General features: G+C 41.6%; 1 long non-coding RNA gene across 1 annotated transcript; it reads left to right on the top strand.

Moving 5' to 3' along the window:
• The first annotated feature begins 5,333 nt into the window (after positions 1 to 5,333).
• Positions 5,334 to 18,002, top strand: LOC114450509 (uncharacterized). The gene is made up of 4 exons (XR_003672085.1): positions 5,334 to 5,425; positions 9,031 to 9,142; positions 15,775 to 15,861; positions 17,939 to 18,002. It is a non-coding gene; the product is annotated as an uncharacterized LOC114450509 (long non-coding RNA).
• Positions 18,003 to 18,578: the final 576 nt, after the last annotated feature.

Raw genomic sequence — 18,578 nt, 5'->3', positions numbered from 1 at the left:
GTCGCTTTTGACAAAAAAGTCCCCAAAGGGTTTGTAAAGTTTATGCTGTAAATTGATGACGATGATAATGATGTTGTTGCTCATCACCAGGGCAAAACATTCTAAATGATAGTATAATATTTGTTATTTACATGTTTTATTTTAAATTAAACTGCATGTATCAGTAAGATATATAGTTTATTATAAATGTATTTGTTTATTTGTAATGATTTCTGGAAATCATGTCGCGACCCCTGTGGGGGGTTCTGAAACCCACTTTAGGAACCCCTGTTGTAGATGACAGATGCTACACAACATGAGAGCGAGGTCCTCTGAAAGCACATGACCATGGGATCATGTGCGGTAAGAGACAAGCTGAGACAAGCTCATCAGAGATGCTTTTTCAGCAGTCAAGGTTTCCAGCAGAGAGCCACTTCCTCTAAGTAGTGGTGTCTGAAGTCCTGCCCGCGGGCTGCGATCCTGCCATCTATGAACAGATCTCACTTTCACAGTACTGTCAATTACTTGCCTGTTGCTCAATTATCACAATCACACAAAAACTGAGGTCATTGTTTTTGGACTCAAACATCTCAGAACTAGATTATCAGATAATACATTCTCTCTCTGGATGGCATTACTTTGGCCTCCAGTATGACTTTGAGGAACCTCGGAGTTATCTTTGATCAGGACATTTATCTCTCATATTAAACAGGTCTGTAAAACCGTCATCTGTCACCTAATATTGCTAAGATCAGGAGCATCCTCTCTCAGAGTGATGCTGAAAAGCTCATCCATGCTTTTGTTACTTCTAGACTGGACTACTGCAACTCACTATTGTCTGGACGTCCACATTACTCCATCAACAGTCTGCAGCTGATTCAGAACACAGCGGCTAGAGTTCTGACAGGAAGCAGCCAAAGGATCATATCTCTCCTGTCCTAGCGTCTCTTCACTGGCTCCCAGTGGGCTCAAGAAAACACTTCAAGATCCTTCTCCTTACCTACAAGGCTCTTCATGGACTTGCTCCATTATATCTGCAGGACCTGATTGTATCGTATGTTGCTAATAGGACACTGAGGAGGACGAGCTTTTAGCTATCAGGGATCCGCTATTATGGAACCAGTTACCAAGCTGGGTCCGAAAAGCAGACACTGCCTCCACCTTTAAGACCAGACTTAAAACCTTTCTGTTTAGTAAAGTGTATAGTTACCCTTAAACTTAGTGTGGCCTCAGCCGCAGGTATAACAGGCATCATAGGGCCGATAAAATCTTAACTTTTAGCACAGCTATGCTGCTCTAGGCCTATGCTGTCGGGGGGCACAAACATGATCCACTGAGCAGTTTCCGCCTCTCACCCTCTGACCTCTCCTCTGTTCTCATTAGTCTGGTTCATACTAGTTTTTAAAGTCATAATCTGTGATTGCTGTCTTCCTTGTAGTTTGGTGCCTCTCTCTCTCTCTGTTTGCAGGTCTCTGCCTCCAGACCTGAAGTCCAGACCCTGAATATTCCAATGCTTATTACCTTCACTAGTCTCTGCTGCTGGTCTTTGTTTTAATTATTATTACCTATTGACTGAAGATAGATATAGATATGCATTATAATATAATCACTGTTTGATCTTGCTTGTCAACATCAACAACCTGTCATGTTTGTCCTCTGTAATGTATGATGTTGCTGCATGCTTGTTCCCCTCTCTCTCTCTCTCTCCTTCATCCTCTCTGTCCTGTCTCCCTCTGCTTCTCCTCCTCTACCCGGCCGACTGTCAGCAGGAAGGTTCAAGGCTCAAGGTTTCTTCCTGTTAAAAGGGAGTTTTTCCTTGCCACTGTTGCTCTTAAGGGGGTTCAGGCTCTGGGTCTGTGAAGCGCTTTGAGACAATTTCTGATTTTAAAATGCGCTATTTAAATAATATTTAATTGAAATTTATTATAAATGTATTCATGTATTTGTAATGATTTCTGGAAATCATGTCACGACCCCCGTGGGGGTTCTGAAACCCACTTTGGGAACCCCTGGTGTAGATGTTGTAGATGACAGATGTTGCTACACAACATGAGAGCGAGGTCCTCTGAAAGCACATGACCATGGGATCATGTGCAGTAAGAGACAAGCTGAGACAAGCTCATCAGAGATGCTTTTTCAGCAGTCAAGGTTTCCAGCAGAGAGCCGCTTCCTCTAAGTAGTGGTGTCCGAAGTCCTGCCCACGGGCTGCGATTAGCTTGCTGCTCTTAAAGCAGACCTGCCATATATAATCAGATCTTACCTTCACAGTAGTGTCAAAACTTGCCTGTTGCTCAATTATCACAATCAGTTTCTAAATGTTTTAATTTCAGACAACATGCTATCTGTTCATCTGAATACTAACATTTTAAATTAAACTTTGTTTGCTGTGTGAAATCAAGTAATTAAATAACATAATAGACATCTTGTATTGCTTAAAATAATGTCAGGACTGTTGGCCCTCAGAAACTTTCGCATTATCAAATATGGCCCTCCCTGAAAATAGTCTGGACACCCCGGCTGTAGGGACTACGTAGACTCAGCGCATGCGCAGCTCAATCATAATAGATCCCGTAAAGTCGCTAACTTTGCGTATTACGGTCGGGGGTCGGAAGGGCTGCTACATATGGATCGACAGGTACTGAAAAACTTTATTAGGTGTTCTAAAACTGATGTCAGCGCAGCTTTAAGACGATTATGACGTGTAATTTGTGTAATGGGGTTTGTTGGTTTTCGTAGCAGACTGTCTAGATAACTAGCTAGCTAGCGTAACTGACGTGGTACCTTGTGTTGTAAAACTTTGTTGGGAAGCTAGCTGGGCCGTAACAAGATCGTTTTATTTGGAGTGTTGCATGTTAGTTAACTGTTAACCATGTTTTCGGCACGCCACAGTGACACTGGCTTGCAACGCGAGCATAATGTGTAATATATGTTGATGCTAATGGGGCGGCACGGTGGTGCTGTGGTTACCACTGTCGCCTTCCCGGTTCGATTCAGAATTTTTTCTGTGCGGACTTTGCAAGTTGCCCTGTGTACTCTGGCTTCCTCCCAAATTCTTGGATTAATTGGTGACTCTAAATTGCCCGCAGGTGTGAATGGTTGTTTGTCTCCATGTGCCCTGCGATGGACTGGTCCAGGGTGTACCCCGTCTCTCACCTGTAGTTAGCTGGGATAGGCTCCAGCCCCCTGACATGTAATGTAATGCGCCTTTGGAACTTGTTTTTGGAGTCCTCTGCAAACAATCAACCTGCAGGTAATGTGTCTGTATTTGCTTGTCTCATTTTGCTTGTTGTGTTTGTGGTGATATCTGAAATTGATGAAGATGTCTCATTAATTCTCCCTGAGTAATTTACTGGAAAAATGCATTTAAGTAAGGGGAGGGCCAGATTTGATAATGCGAAACTCTCTGAGGGCCAACAGTCCAGAAGTATCACATTGCTAGCCGGAGTCGCTAGCCACATTTGCGTTCAAACCTTAGCCACATTTAAGCCAATCCGGCTGGAGCCACCTCCGAGAGGTGGTCTATCTAGATATATCCCGATTCGCGTTGTTCAGACTCAGAAAAAACTATCCAGATATATCCGGATAAGGCCTGAATCCCGCTCCAACCCGGATTGATTTCCCCAGTGTGCCTTAATGTTCACACAGGTTTGCTGTGCATGCCAACGAGACGTAAAAACGTAATGAGGTGCCTTACGACAGACGCATACTGAATTACGGTGAAATTAAGTGCCACGGCTCATACACTGTACAGCTGACAGTTTAACAACAACAACGACTGAAAATGTTCTTCAGAGAATCATGCAAACGTTACATAGTGAGTTAAAAACGAAAATAAGAATTGCCTGTTGATTTTGTATGATTTACTTCCAATTGATTTTACTGTTTGGCTGGCGGGCCAAAAATAACACATTTTAAGATAGAAGATGCAGGGCCGTAGTTTGGACATCCCTGATTTAAGTTTATGCTGAACTTGGATGTGGACGTATAAGTTTAATGCAGTGGCTCATATTAACCAGCAGAGAGCGTCAGATAGCTGCTTTCTAACGATGTACTGCACTGCTTTCCTACCATCTGACATTACCACTCGCCAGTCTCCGTTGATGCCGTGGTGGAAACTGATTAATTCTGCCAGCTTGAAGTTGTTACTTTTAAATTTCAGTATTACCGCTTCACGTTCAGGCATTTCAGTTGTGTTCCTGCCACATTTCCTCTCCTGCTGTGATGATCAGTCTCTTGAAGCTCATTATTATAAAATGCTCAATCACCTCAAGTGACACTTGATCTCCTTGTTATAAGAGGAGAAATCTGATCAGAGGACACTTGTAGGCCTCAGCCCATCCTTATTCAGTGCCAACATGAGATGACAAATGCACAGAGGCATGGGGCCTCTTTGATGGGCTCCTCTTCTTGCCTGTTTTGTCAACTGAAAAGCTGCTAAACCAAATATGGAAAATGAAATCAGAGCCTCTATCTCTCTCTGTCTTCCTATCTCTTTGTGTCTAGTTTCAGTGAGCAGGAAAAGCAGCAGGGCAGAATAGCACCTTTACTGAGTGCCAGCACACACACATGCACAAGCACACAGGCACACGCATGCCAGACAGGAGGGTGTGTGTGTGTGTGTGTGTGTGTGTGTGTGTGTGTGTGTGGACTGGTGGGTGTCAATTTACATGTAAATGAAATGGCTCTCATTGCTCTTGTTCCAGCAGTAAAAGTGTCGAGGCTAAAGATACTATATTTGGTGTATGTGCATGTTGCATGTTTTCATGTTTCTATGTTTGCATATATGCTCTGCATAATAGCATGTGTGTGGGTGTTCAAGACCCGGGAAGCCCATTTCAACTCCAGGGCTACACTCATCTATAAAAGCATGTTTTTTTTTGTGCCAGTGTGGATTGTGAATTATATTTTGTAACCTCTGAGCGCATGTGGGTGTGCAGAGGGGAGCAGAAGTCAGGCAGATGACTGACATGTCCATTTCTGTGTGTCCATTATTGTTAGGGCTTGAGGCATGTTCCTGCACAGCATAAACTGTCAGATGTCAAAGGAGTCCTCAGTGCCACGGTGAGTGTTTTGTCTTCTATTGGAAACATGAAGACGCGACTTCACTGTGCGATCATTATATGATGATGTGTAAACTGAACAACATGCTGTAACAATGCATAAAATCTGAATTGATTATATATAATTTAGTTGGTTTATACATGCCTAATTTCCAGGCCTCACAGACAGCTGCAGGTTTGTATATGATTCTACAGGGCTCGGCCTATAAATATCACCTTCAATGCTCAGGTTTTCACTAACATTCCTATTTCTTTGTTTCTTTGTTTCTCTCTGCAGTGACCAGAAAACCACACACCCTCATGGTCAAGATTATGGAGACAGAATTCCCCTTCACACTGATTGCTTTAAACAGAGTGGACAACGGCGGATGAGTTCACAGCATTAGGTAAGGTTGGACAACTGTATGACTGAGTTGGCCATGCAAGACATAAACATACTGTTTATTGACAATATAACTCTAATGGCTTGGGTTTATTGAACTGAAAGTGAGTGAGATGCCAGAAACCTACAAACAACATTAACATGTGGTAATCCCTGGTTTTAAATGGTTTATTTATAACAGTCCTCATTTATAGTCCTCATAAATCTCTACTGTGACAACTGATATTTTATACACTGACACATCTGGTTAGAATAAGAGAACATAATAATTGTATTAGATGATCATCGTAGGGTGTACATGAAAGACAGCCTGAATGAAGTCTTTTTTTATTTCTGCAGCAAAAAAAGAGAAACAGCAGTTTAAATACAGTATGTCATTTTCATTGTTCCAGCACTTTTGTAGGTCCCTTTTGTATTTGCTTCATTTAGGATGACCTCCAAGGCTTGACATTAATCAAATTTGCACTCTTGATGAGGTCATTTGAACTCTGTAAACCAATAAACAGACCATCAGCCAAAGGCACACAGTTCTGCCCCAGAAACTAAAAGCTCTAAAGAAGACATTTCTCAGACTGATAAGTCTCTTGTTCACGTCTGGAAACTCTGTCCCTAACTTCGTTACCTTTCCATCCGGACCATCCACCATCCCCTACTGTGAAGTGAGGGGTCTGTCTTCTTTTCTGCAACATTTCAACAGTCTGACCAGCAGTGACAGCTTCAGGAGCTTCCTGTGATTAGACCCTGCTCCCATGGGAAGAGGCAGAGGAAGACTGAGCTACTAGTAAAACAGCTTTATTGTTTTGTTCTGATGCGCTCTTATCTCCTCTCATCTGCCTAGCTGTATTCCTGGGATTTATGTTATGCTATATATAGCCCTGTTACTACGGGATATAGGAAATTACTTTTTAGGGAAAACAGTAGAAAAGTAGCCCATCGGTATAATTCTAGTACTTGATGAAATGTAGTGATGATGCCCGTTTGTCGATATTTTTTTTGCATACGTTTGCTTTTTGTTAGCATGCCACAATAGAAATCCCCCTATAAGACAGATTCATTACTTTAAATAGACCAATCTAATAAATGACAGGCTCTCAGGAAAAACTTATGTAGATTAAAAAAAACACAATTTATAAAAGTTTTGGAGTTGGTAAAAAAAGATTTCCTTCTGAGAGTGACGCTGGTCACAATTGACACAGTTGATGGTCTTTCTTCTCCACTCGGCTAGAAAATAAAATGTTGACCAAAACAACATGATTTATAAAGGTTTTTATTTAAATGTGCAAACTGTTTGAAGTGCTTTGGGCCAGTATTCAGATTTTGTCTCCTCCAACCTAAATGTCCCCACATTTTTTTGCTAGTGTCTTCTGAACCAAAGCCAATTACTAACTCAACTTTCTTAATTGCCTTCTGCACCCTATACAGTCTTTCATATGCATGTCATTATATTCGCTTAATCTGTCCGGTGAAAGAAAAAGAGCACATGCAGCAAACACTACACACATATACACACACATACTGAGACATTAGCTGCTTCTTTGTCACAACCTTGGGGCCTCTGGGAGGTGGTGAAGCTGAACTAATAGAGCTGAGCTGGTAGAGGGCAGTGTGGCAGCAACAGCAGCCGCTAAACTAACTGCAGGCGAGTTTTCTGCAGCTGCAGAGCTGAATGTGTGCACAGAAAGTGATGCTACGTGCTGGCTGCTGCTCATAATCTGACAGCTTTGCTGAATAGTAGAAAATCCAGTCTTTGTACTGCAGTTAAGATATCTAAGTGGAATATAATTTTTAACTACAACTGTCTGTATGCTGAATGGGAGACTCAATTTTGACAGCATCTACAGCAGTTTAGGTTTGTCATATGACAATTATGCCATACTAGCAGCAGCAATGATTGTGATGAAATATTGATATCATGTTAAAAATAAGCATATAATAATGAGGCATAAATAATCCAGAGCCTCTTTCTGTGTTTGTTCTCGCTGTGTCATATTAGGTGAAAGAAATGCACCTAAGCGACTAGCACAGTGCAAAGTTCATTTGCCAGGCAAATTAATGTTTATGATTCACTCCATACCAGGAAACATTAGCTCACTGTGTTGGTAGAGCAGTAACACCATGCACATTTGCCTAAGTTGCAGTTAGAATGGAAAAACAACATGGAAATGTTACAGTATGGCCTTAGTTGTGTTGTTAAGTTTTCATAATTAATGTGTGTGATAAATTAGGTGACAAATTTGAGTGATATTTGTGACGTGGTGCTGCTCGTGTAACAGTGTGAAGTGGTGAATCTACAGCAATCATACAAGCAGGAAGCCATTTACTTGTCGAAGGCACCGAGAGTCACCTGTTCACATGTGTGCGTCTGTAAATTTAACATGTGAATGCAGATTTGTGTACAACTGTTGAAATGCAGAAATAGGTGACAGAGAAAAGTTGTGTAAGAATGAGTGTAAAAGGTGTGAAGAGAAAAATGAAGGAGAGAGAGGGAGCCAGCGATGGGCAGGCCCAGAAAAGTGATTACTCCAGCTGCTCCTTCACAGCTGCTCCCAATTGCTCCATTGCACCTTTTCCTCTCCGTCCATCACTCCCTCCATCTCATCCCTCTGTACTTGTGTGACCGGGCTGTTTGTAGCTGATATAATCTTGACAAAATACTCCTTAGAGAGAGCACTTAGCAATTTCAGTAATGTAACTACAATTTAAGGTTGCTTGTTGCTGTAAGTATGGTGGAGAGGATTATATCTGATGGGATGGTAACATGTTTGTGCTAAATAATTTAGTGGAAGAATCGATGCTTAAATGGCTGTCTTGACAAATAAATGTTTTTAAATGCCTTACTCTATAAAGTGAAATAAAACACAAGTCTGGAACCCCTCTTACACAAATACTGCACGTCTGTTGGCTTGTCTCCTTTGATATTCCTGTCACTGGTATCAGCTGGGTCCATCTCAGGGGTAGGCTGCTGTTAAAACATGAGCAGGCCATTCAATACACTTCACCTAATCAAAGCTAAGCTGCTTGTGTAACTTCCAGTTCTCCAACCCATCAGGATGTGTGCTGAAGACAAAATGAGAGTGCACAGGCTTCCTGGCAAGCTGAGATGTGTGCGTATCTGTTTTTTTTTTTTTTTTGGTGTAGCAGTTTTTGTGTATGTGTGTGCGTGTGCGACTCAGTGGGACACTTAAGCCCAAAGGTGTGGAACAACAGCAGGTACAGTATCTCTGTACAGTGCTTTTTAAGAAATTGAAACGCTGCTGCTTTGTCACCTCCACTAAGCGGGCCTATTAACAAATATAGAGGCCTAATGGTTCAGGTTTTGGCCCCCTTGTGTGGTAAATGTACCATTAAAAAGGGTTCACCTGAACCTGGCAGGTGCACAGGAATAACTTTACTTTAACTTGGAACCAAAACAGCTACAAAAGAGCTGCCAATGGAAGCATGGTGAGACGCTCACAGTGTGCAGTGGTTAGGTGGTTGGAAAATAGATGAATAAGGAAAGCTTGGAAACATTTGATCGTGTTTTTAAGTTATCATCTCATTTTATTGACTCGTTTTTTAGCATTTCTGCCTTTGCTTTAGCTTCACACCTGTGTGTATCCTTCTGTATAGGTGTACAGCTGCCAGAGCATACTGGGACAATGCTGCCTCTTTGATCCAGTTGTGCCACGTGTTGGATGCATGCAGATCTTTCACACCCTCTCCCTGCTGTCTATTATTACTGGTATGTATAAACTCAGGGAGGAATCTTGAGTGAAATAAGTCGGTGGAATAAATAAATGAAATATATTCATGCAATTGAACAATTTTCTTCAAATCTAGAGAAGAATGATTAGAATTTGGAAGTCAAAGACATGATATTCATTTGAAGAATGACAATCATTTTACAGCTGGTCCACATGCTTAGCTGAAGCATTCAACCTCATGAATGCATCAGTACAATTGTATTTGTGTTATTGTAGCAGAACAATTGTTATTAATACAGAATCACCTACAGTCAACACGAAGGGCTCTCATGTTTTTCAGCTTTCGCCACCTACAACCACCCTTAAGCATGACAGACGCCCCTATGACCTCCACCTCTTCTTCATTTTTATCTTCTTTGCCCTTCCTACTCTTGCTGCTCTCCACCTGCCTTCTCATCCCTCCGCGTAGGTGGGTACTCTCCTCTTTCCCTCTCCATCCTCTCCTCCACTCTTTTGCTCCAGCTGCCCAGCAATGCATAATTAAGTTTCTAATGGTAATGCACCATCCCTCCCTCTTTCTGTATTCTCTCTCCCTCCATTTCTCTTTCTTGTCTTTCTGTCTTTCTTTGCTCTTTTGTGAATAGAAAAAGTGTGAAGCCAGCATGGGATTGCTGGACATCTCCATTTTTCTTCCTCTCCTCCTCGCTTCTCTTTCCACCTGCTCTTTTTAGGGCCGCACTGGGGCCGAGTGCCAGGCCCGTCTTGTTAAGTGATAATGTTAAAATGCTAAATCACACCACCACAGCCACTACTGTCACCGGCTCCCGGCCCACCTCATTCTGTAAAGGGTCTCTGGTTTCACTTTGTGCTGTCATCCTATCCAGTCACACTCATCAATACGCAATGTAGGAGCTCCATCAGCCTGTGTATTCCGCTTCCAACACTAGACAAGGTGATGTTTGAGGCCTGACCGACGACATGTTAACCTGCATGTTAATGAGTTTGGAGGATCAGACTTCCATTCATTCATTCCTTCCATTGTTTTTGCAGTTTCATGTCTTTTTCATATATTCACCTAGTAAAAACCCAGCAGAAGTCCAGTGTAGTAGCTTTGAATTTGTTCATGTGAAATAGTGATAGTCTTTGTAAAAGTATATCTCAAAGCCAAAAATTGCTCATTTCAGAAAAAGCATTGGTGGTGACTTGCACCACAACAACTTTTAATCTCCTACTGGAGTAACACGACTCCATTTGACTCCACAGTTGTTTTATTTACGCTTGTGTGCTCTTAACCAGCTCGCTAATGTTAGGTACTGTTACACCACTGTTAGATCTTTCAGAAATTACTTGTTCTTATTCAGACCCCGCTGCTTAAGCTAAGTGATGGCTACTAAATACCTCCAATCCAAACACTTTAGCCAACACTGTCTCCCAGAGCTGTATACAGCTAAGTCGTAATAACAAAATACTTTTTAATACTATTGCACAAGTCCATCTTATCAGCTAATGCATTTTCCAGCAGCTACTGTACCACTGACCCACAAGTGGCCTTGTCACTAGCTTTAAGGCTTTACAGGATTTAGACTGGTAATGTACCTGGCTGGTTGCTCACCCATAGCTGACATTCGGGTAGAATATCAGTGCTTCATTACTCAAAAGGTAAATCAAAATGTCTGGGTTATCCTGAGGTTTTGTGCAACAACCACCTCTGAGGCACAACCAAATAATTTAGTCTCAAATGTTTTTGTAATGAAATACAAATCTAAATGTTAACCAGTAGTGTGCCTTTACTGGAGTCTGTCCAAAGACAACCTTACTAGGTTAGCATTCATGATTATGTATCTGGTACCCACAAGCACACAGAGGCAGTTCCTGTGTCAGACGTTTCCATCACACTAACTTGAGCCAAGCCTTGAATATAATCCAAGGCCATCTGTTGGGTAGATCCTTCGATATGCTAATTAGCTTGTGCCAATCTTTTGTATTTATACAACTGACATGTTTTCAGTACGGGTGTTATGTCTGTCTATGGATTAACCTTCAATAATAGTAGTCACCTGTTTTTTGTTGGTTTGGCCAGTGTAAAATTTACCTCAAACTGTAGCAGAGGAGAGAAAAGGTATACACCTCACGCAGCTCACATGCCAACTCTGTGCCGCTTATGATTTTATGTGGGAAAATTACCACAGATACCAAGTTCCTATCCATTCTTTACATTCACCGAACTTAATAGAATTTTGTCATTGGTTCAATCACCATTGTGTTATCTAACCTGATAAGAGAAAGTCGCTTTAGATACTTAAATAAAAAGCTTAATTTCAGTTCTCTTATGATAAAGTTATTGATGTGATTTGCTGATGAAAGTGTAGCTTTTTTGGAAGTTCACTAATTTTAATTGGTTAAACAGATGGAACACATTCTGCACCAGATAATTGGATATACCCAATGGTAAAACTACAAATGGCTGTTTTTGTGCATGAATTTTGAAGGTGGTGGTTGGCAGTTTGTAAAATGTAAATATAAATGAATTTTTTTTCATTTTTGTTTCTTACGACATATTTACAGCTCTGATTACAAAAATGTTAGTAAGTTAGGTATGAGCACCGTCTTATAATATTCCTGGATTTAGAGTGCATCAGTCGCATATAATAAAACAGTCTCGTAATGTGTCGCTATCAGTTAGTCCGGTCCAATTCCGTCTGATCTTTGTGAAAATTAAAGTAATGATGTAAACAAATCAAAATTTAACTAGACAACACTAAATAAATAAGTGTGTATGTGAAATCTGTTTCAATCCATGTTTTCTGTCAGTTTATCACTCTGCTTATTCAAATCTTCAGCAGGAGCTTTAGTCAGTGTCTAAAAAAAGGACTGACTTGACGGAATGGGAACATTGGAACATTCTCAGTTTTGAACTCTTCTTTTAAAGTCCATTTCAGTTCTTTTCTTTTTTTTAATCTTCAGGTTGCATTGGTTTTATGTGGTTTGACAAACATACGTTTTATAGCAATCTATAGGAGACATTGATAGGAGATTGCAGTCATGTTATTTACCAGTGGTGAGATTACGATTACATTTGGGTCACTGCAATTTTATGAAAAGAGATCCAAAAAAAGTCCATAAATGTAAAAATTTATACTGAGTAATCCCATTTTCAATATTTCATCCTCCTTTGCATGAGCAAATACAGATAGCCCTACACATGCTTGGATTGTGTTCCCAAACCATGCATAAATATGTACATACAAGATGTCTGACTCACTTCTAACTACAAAAAATTTAAGCCCTGAAATCCTCCTCTTACAGCTGCAGCTTTGGAATACAATCCATCGCAGTTCATGATGAAGAGGCAGCTGCTGTAAAATCCAGTTGGAGGTTTACAGGGATAGATAGAGATGAATACCACACTCCATCACCTCTCTCTCTTCCCTCTGCCGTACTAATGCAGAAATATTGACAGTCTCACACATAGACACACTTCCTTTTGCTCTTCGAGTTACATGAAATCCACCCACAATTACGCAGCGTCCTGCACACAACTGCAAGAGAATCTTTCAGCAGCCTGGGTTCGGTCTCAGTGGGCATCGCTTCACTGCTGAGTGTGCAGCCTCTCCTGCCTTGGTGGGGGGAAGGCCTCCTCTGTCGAGGTATTATCCACTCCCATCTAATATTCATCAGCTGCTGGGAGATTCGTGACGACAAGTCAATTTGATCGGCTAATAATGCACAGAGGTGGTCGGTGTTGTGTGCACAGGCAGGTATGTGAGTCTATGTTAAGGAGGTACAAAACGACACACACATGGGAGCACATGTGCACTGAGGCCGAGGGGAGCCACCGGCAGATACAGACTGCAACTGATGTGTAATAATAGTGATTAATTAATGTATGTATACACATACTTTTGCAGGAAATAAGGTTAGAAAAGTGCATTGGATTATTGTCTTACTGCTTTAAATAATTATTTGAAATGCTTAGTACTTATTTTAAATAAGAAGCAAAAGAAGTATAGCTGTGAAATTGTCAACAGAGGACTTTTCCACAGTGCCTCAACACACGAACGCATTCACCCGCCTCCTCCTGTCCCCTCTCTCTCCTCTTCCCCTTTCCCTTTCTTTTTGGCATCCATCACTGTCTGTGGCAATGGACTGCGAAACAAATTTCTTTCACTATACATTACAGGTTAAGAAAGGGAGCTGGGAATGTGTTATATATGCCAGGTTCGATTTTTATGTAGCGTCTACAAGCTCGTCCATCATTGCTCCGCTAGGCACCCTTGTGCACTGGGCCCCTGACGAGATGTTGTCTTGGCACCGCTATCAATCACCTGAGCCTTGCCTGAGCCCTGTGCCCGATGTGCAGGAGGAGACGGGGGCATGTGTTGTAGCTGCAGGACTCTCTCCCTCGCTGCTTCCAGCCCCTGACTCCCTCCGTCTGCCTCTTGCAATCATTCGTCATTTGAATTGTGCATTGAGAGCATGTGTTTTGTATCCTGGGCCTCCATCCCTGCATGACCTCTGCGGGCATTCTTTTGTGTCTCAGCGCTGCAGAGAAGCCCATGCTTTTAATGGCAGGAGATGATTGGGTAATAATTATTAAAGCCATGGGAAAACAAGGTTGGTTTAGATCCACCATGTGCTTTGTAATGCTTGGGTCAATGCTAAACGAATATGACCTGGATGACTGAGAATTTTCATCAGCTTGGGTCAAAGCTGTTAGGAGAATGTGACCTGATGCCATCAGATGGAACAATATGTAAACCTTTTAAAGGGAGCAGCATTTAAAGCGACTGAATACAATGCTTTGATTTTTTTCACCCGATATAACTCCAACCTGGATTTAATCTTTACTGCTCTGATGCCTTTGTGCATCCTTATAGATGGCAGAAGGGGTTAAACAGTCACAGGATACTGAAACGTGTCACTGCTGCTCTAGCTACTGCTAGGCTAATCCCTTTTCTCCCAAAGTCAGGCGGATTATGATTTCAGAAGTACTCCTTTACCCTTCACACTCCATGGTGAAAGTCACCAACCTATCAGAAAATATTGGGGACGTTGGGTGGTTGGGAGTGAAGGTGGAGGAGGGGTAGAAGGAGGGAGAGGAGGGCTTAATTAGGCCAGATCACCGTCGTTCTTCACCACCACCATCCCTAGTCCTTACACTATTCCCTTAGATCCCATCCACTTAATGTTCTGTGAAATCATATTCCACTCCCCAGAGAAGAGAGAGAAATCAGAACAATAAAGTGACACATTTTAAAGAGAGGCAGCACCACGGGGGAAATAGACTGCTAGTGACACATGGAAGATGTGGTGGGCTGATGGATAGCAAGCACATCTGTCTGGCCCATTACCAACAAACAGCATCAGACCCAAAAATACAACAGTCTGGGTGAAGCTTCTGCACATCAGAAGTTCTTTTACATCACATATTTAGGCTACATTTTGTGGATGCAGACAGAGGCACCTGCAATGGTTTTATGTGTGACGATGTGTGTATGAGTTGTGGAGATTTTCCCATGACTGGCTAATAGTTAAGTTAAGTTAATATAGGAACATACATTCAGTTGCTTGTATGCATGATCTGATGGTTTTGGTCACTTGCCAGAGCTTGTGATTGTGATCTAGATTGCAGTACTCTACCATCCAGCTCTCTAGAGAATCACATCCCATCCTGAGAGCTGTTAGGAGCAAAAGCCAGTAGGTCCCCCGTGACAAATTGGTCTCAGAACGTGAGCCTGGAGAAAGAAAACCAGGGCTCCTACCTGGTGCCACACGTGAGGAGTAACGTCACCCAGAAAATACTGCATAGAGCCACCACCCAATGGGATTGGCTGTGTAGGGTCAAATTGTGCTGGCCCCTGCACCACATAAGCAGACAGCAGTAACTAGTAATAAAAAGTATATATTGTTAGTGTCCTTATCTTACAGGCGTTATGCACTTCTGTTGCATTCGATGCTGTACTTTCTTCTGTGATTAATATTTATTTTAGAAGAAATGTAAGTTTATTAAAGATTTAGTGTATGCTTAACTAATTGCCGTTCGGTTGTTTTGAAGAGAATTGTCTTCTCTGCAGTAGATTGATTGAACTGCTGCCCCATTTACTTATGAATGGAATAACAAAATAGAATAGATATCTTCCAATCAGAAGGCAGAAATCAGTAACTAAATTTAGTGTGAGCTGTTTCAAATCCTCATGGCTATCTTGTCAGCCAGGCAGTTGTGTGTTAAAAATACTCTGTAGCCTTGAGGGATTAGTGGTAAAAATACACTGAGTAAAATCTAAAATGTCACCCTGTCCCTTGAAGGTTAAGACAATACTGTTATTAGCTGATGTTTCACCATACTTAAAGATTATGGACATGAGGTCAGTTTAAGCTGCATCCTGAGGAGCCAATTCAAGGTGCATGGTTAAATTCTCAGTTGAACAGACCTTGTTACACATTAACTTAAGCTGCTTTAATTCCTTAATTAGGCCTATGTCTGTGTCATTGTTCTGCATTTTCCCTAGCTCCATTTTAAATTAGCCACAGTTACCCACATTTACACATGCAGAGCATGTTAAGCTATAAACTTATAGGGGCCTATAAAGGTTACATTGTGACTAGCAAAGTAATGTTATTTTTGAGCTGAAGCTTCTTCTTTTTTCTTTTACATATTTTGTTGTCAAAGGCGGGCAGAGGCAAAGAGGCAATGAAGCAGACAGACGACCCGGCATGCAGCAGGCAGCGAGCAGCGAAGACGTCCAGCAAAATGGAGGTAGTCAAACAGACAGAGGCACCTAGCGTCAATATGCAGACAGACATGAAAGGGAGGGAGGCTGTCAGAGAAAAGCTGGACCAGCATAAAGATATACATGGAATACAAATAATACACAGACTGGACAAACAGCTGGCCTGACAAAAACACATGGAGACTGACGGATAAGAAGCAGGCAGACAGGCAGAAATCCAGACATGCATGCAGAGTAAATGGAGGACAGACAGACCAACAGGCAGCAAGGACAGACAGACTTGATGCCTCTCAGTGCCTTAAGGACACTTTGGCTGTATGGAGAAGCTAAAGCTAATTTCCCTGTGTTTAGCCAGTTAGGGCCCTTCAAGTGGCAGGGAGCTTTGCTCTTCAACAAGAGAAGGGAGAGAGAGGCGGGGAGGAGAGGTCCAGCATTTTCCAGCAGCATCTGAATGTTTTCATTACAACACCAGGCAGGATTATCACCCAGAACATCTGACTTTACCCCCATCCACTACTCCCATCAAATTATTTCTAAGGCTCTCTGTCTCCCTCCCTCGTCTCCCAATCAGAAAGCTCTGTTTTATACTTTACTACCTGCGTTGCTCTCTTTTTGTCTCTTCATTTTACATATTTCTCCTTGTTGTTGTTCTTTCTCCTTATTTCTTGCTAAGAAAGTAAAACACCACCATTAGGATCCTCACAGCTTGGTTTTGCAGACATGATTTTTTTTTTAATGATTTATTTTTTTTTTTTTTAGAAGATATAGATATGGCTTGGAACGAAGTGGAAATGTTGCTGCTCGAAGCACACAGTTCATCAGTTCAGTAGGCTCAAATTCAGTTCAATTTAGTTCAATTCAATACAATTCAAAGCACTAAACTTGAAGCTTCAAATAACTGGAAGCAGTGCATTGATAAGCAGAGGCTGAACTTCATAAAAGACAAGAAGCCAAAACTTGTCTGCAGAGATTTACATTTTTTAATTTAAAATGTAAAAAATGTAACTATTATTTTTTTGTACTCTGAATTATTTAAAAGCCTGTTCAGCTAATATAGAAATGGGCAACCATGTCAGGATTCACATTATAAACATAAATACTAAAATGCATAAGCAAACATTTATGACTGAATTATTTCTTAGTTATTTTTGCCGTTATTTTTGGCTGATGGAATTATTTTTTAATTTAAGGCTGTTTCTTCAAATTCCAGTTTCCTTTAACACATTCATACTCTTCATCTGCTATGCGGCAGTTTTGCCTTCTCCTGTTCCTGTCAGTAATTATACGCCTCTGATTAAGTGCCTGAGTGAATAATGCAGCCAACCAGAGGTGTCCTCTCCTTCTCTGACGTCTGTCTGCCTGTGGTATGGTAAGCCTGGGTGTCCCCCCACCGTGTGACCTGCAGGTGATGGGGAAACCTGCCATCAATGCGCCCGGAAACCCTTGACGCCAACACGGCGCAGCAGCTTGAGCTAAAAATAGGCCGCTGGTGATAAATAATAAAACCTCTCCCCATATGCCAAGCATCCCTTTACTTTCCTCCTGGTTCCAGTCTGTGCAGATAATTGCACAATTTAATTTGCTGTTGTATAGAAATGCAAGTGCTCAGGCTGTTAATGGTGGACCTATGGTGAAGGAAAATTGCTCACAATTTTTTATCTAATATACCCAGGTAAAAAGAATTATGATTATTGTGGACGCAGGAGGCAATCACCATCAGATGTCTGGCCTGTGTAAAAACACACTTCACTCTAACAAATGCAGCCTAATCGTGACTTTAATCCTATTAAATGAATGTCAATGTCTAAAATCAGTCTTTTTAATGGCAATGCTGGCCTGCATTAGTGTCAATGGCTTTAAGTAAAGCATATATTATATCTATCTAAATGCCATTACATATAGTGCAGGTTTGTCACTGAACACACACACCTAATCTGCATCCCATATCACTTTCATTTAATAGTATTACACACCTCTGCATGATTTCTCTTCCATTATCCTTTTTAAAGGAAGTGTAAAAAATCATGCTAAATCAAAAGAAAGCAGTACCGTCCTGCATGCGTTGAGGGAATGACACGGCGCTCCCTTTTTCTGTTTTTCCAGGCTGTCTGGTCACGATTCAAAGCCCTCACAGCAGGGAGCTTTGTGTGGATGCTGCTGCAGTTGAAGTCCGCATGGGAACCCCCACCACCTCCCTCCTCCTCATTACCCTGCTCCTTTTCCTCCTTTTTTTTTTCCCTCCTCTCTTCCTCTTCTCCTCCCTTCTTTTTCAATTCTCGCTTATGTCGCTTCTCTCCCTCCTCCTCCTCCTCCTGCCTCTCTTCTCTCTCTCCTCCACCCACGCATGGCTCTCCACGACCGACAGGCTAAAAATAGCACCAGGAATCCCCGCATCAATTCAGAAAGAGGAGAAGGAGGAAGAGGAGGAGGGGGGAAACGTCAGCTCACACAAGGTCATAAAACCCCCCCTCCAGTGCCTTTCTTGATTTGTCACAGCTCCCATCAGCATTTTTGTTTTCTTTCACGAGACCGTGTCAGATTGTATTTTATCGCCTTGAACTGATAAAAGTCCAAATTGTATCGATCCCTTGTAAATCACATTAAACGCCCCTCCCATAATTAATTTCCTGACTCGGGGATGGGAATGAGATTTCGCTGCAGAATCAAGACAAAAATAAAAATAAAATTGAAAATAAAGGCAGAATTAAAAACACACTTTGCAGAGGAGAACCCTGGATTTATG

This window comes from Parambassis ranga, chromosome 17 (genome assembly GCF_900634625.1).
Source record: "Parambassis ranga chromosome 17, fParRan2.1, whole genome shotgun sequence".
Classification (NCBI taxonomy): Eukaryota; Metazoa; Chordata; class Actinopteri; family Ambassidae; genus Parambassis; species Parambassis ranga.
The sequence above is the reverse complement of the archived record's forward strand: the minus strand, read 5'-3'. Positions and strand labels throughout refer to the sequence as shown.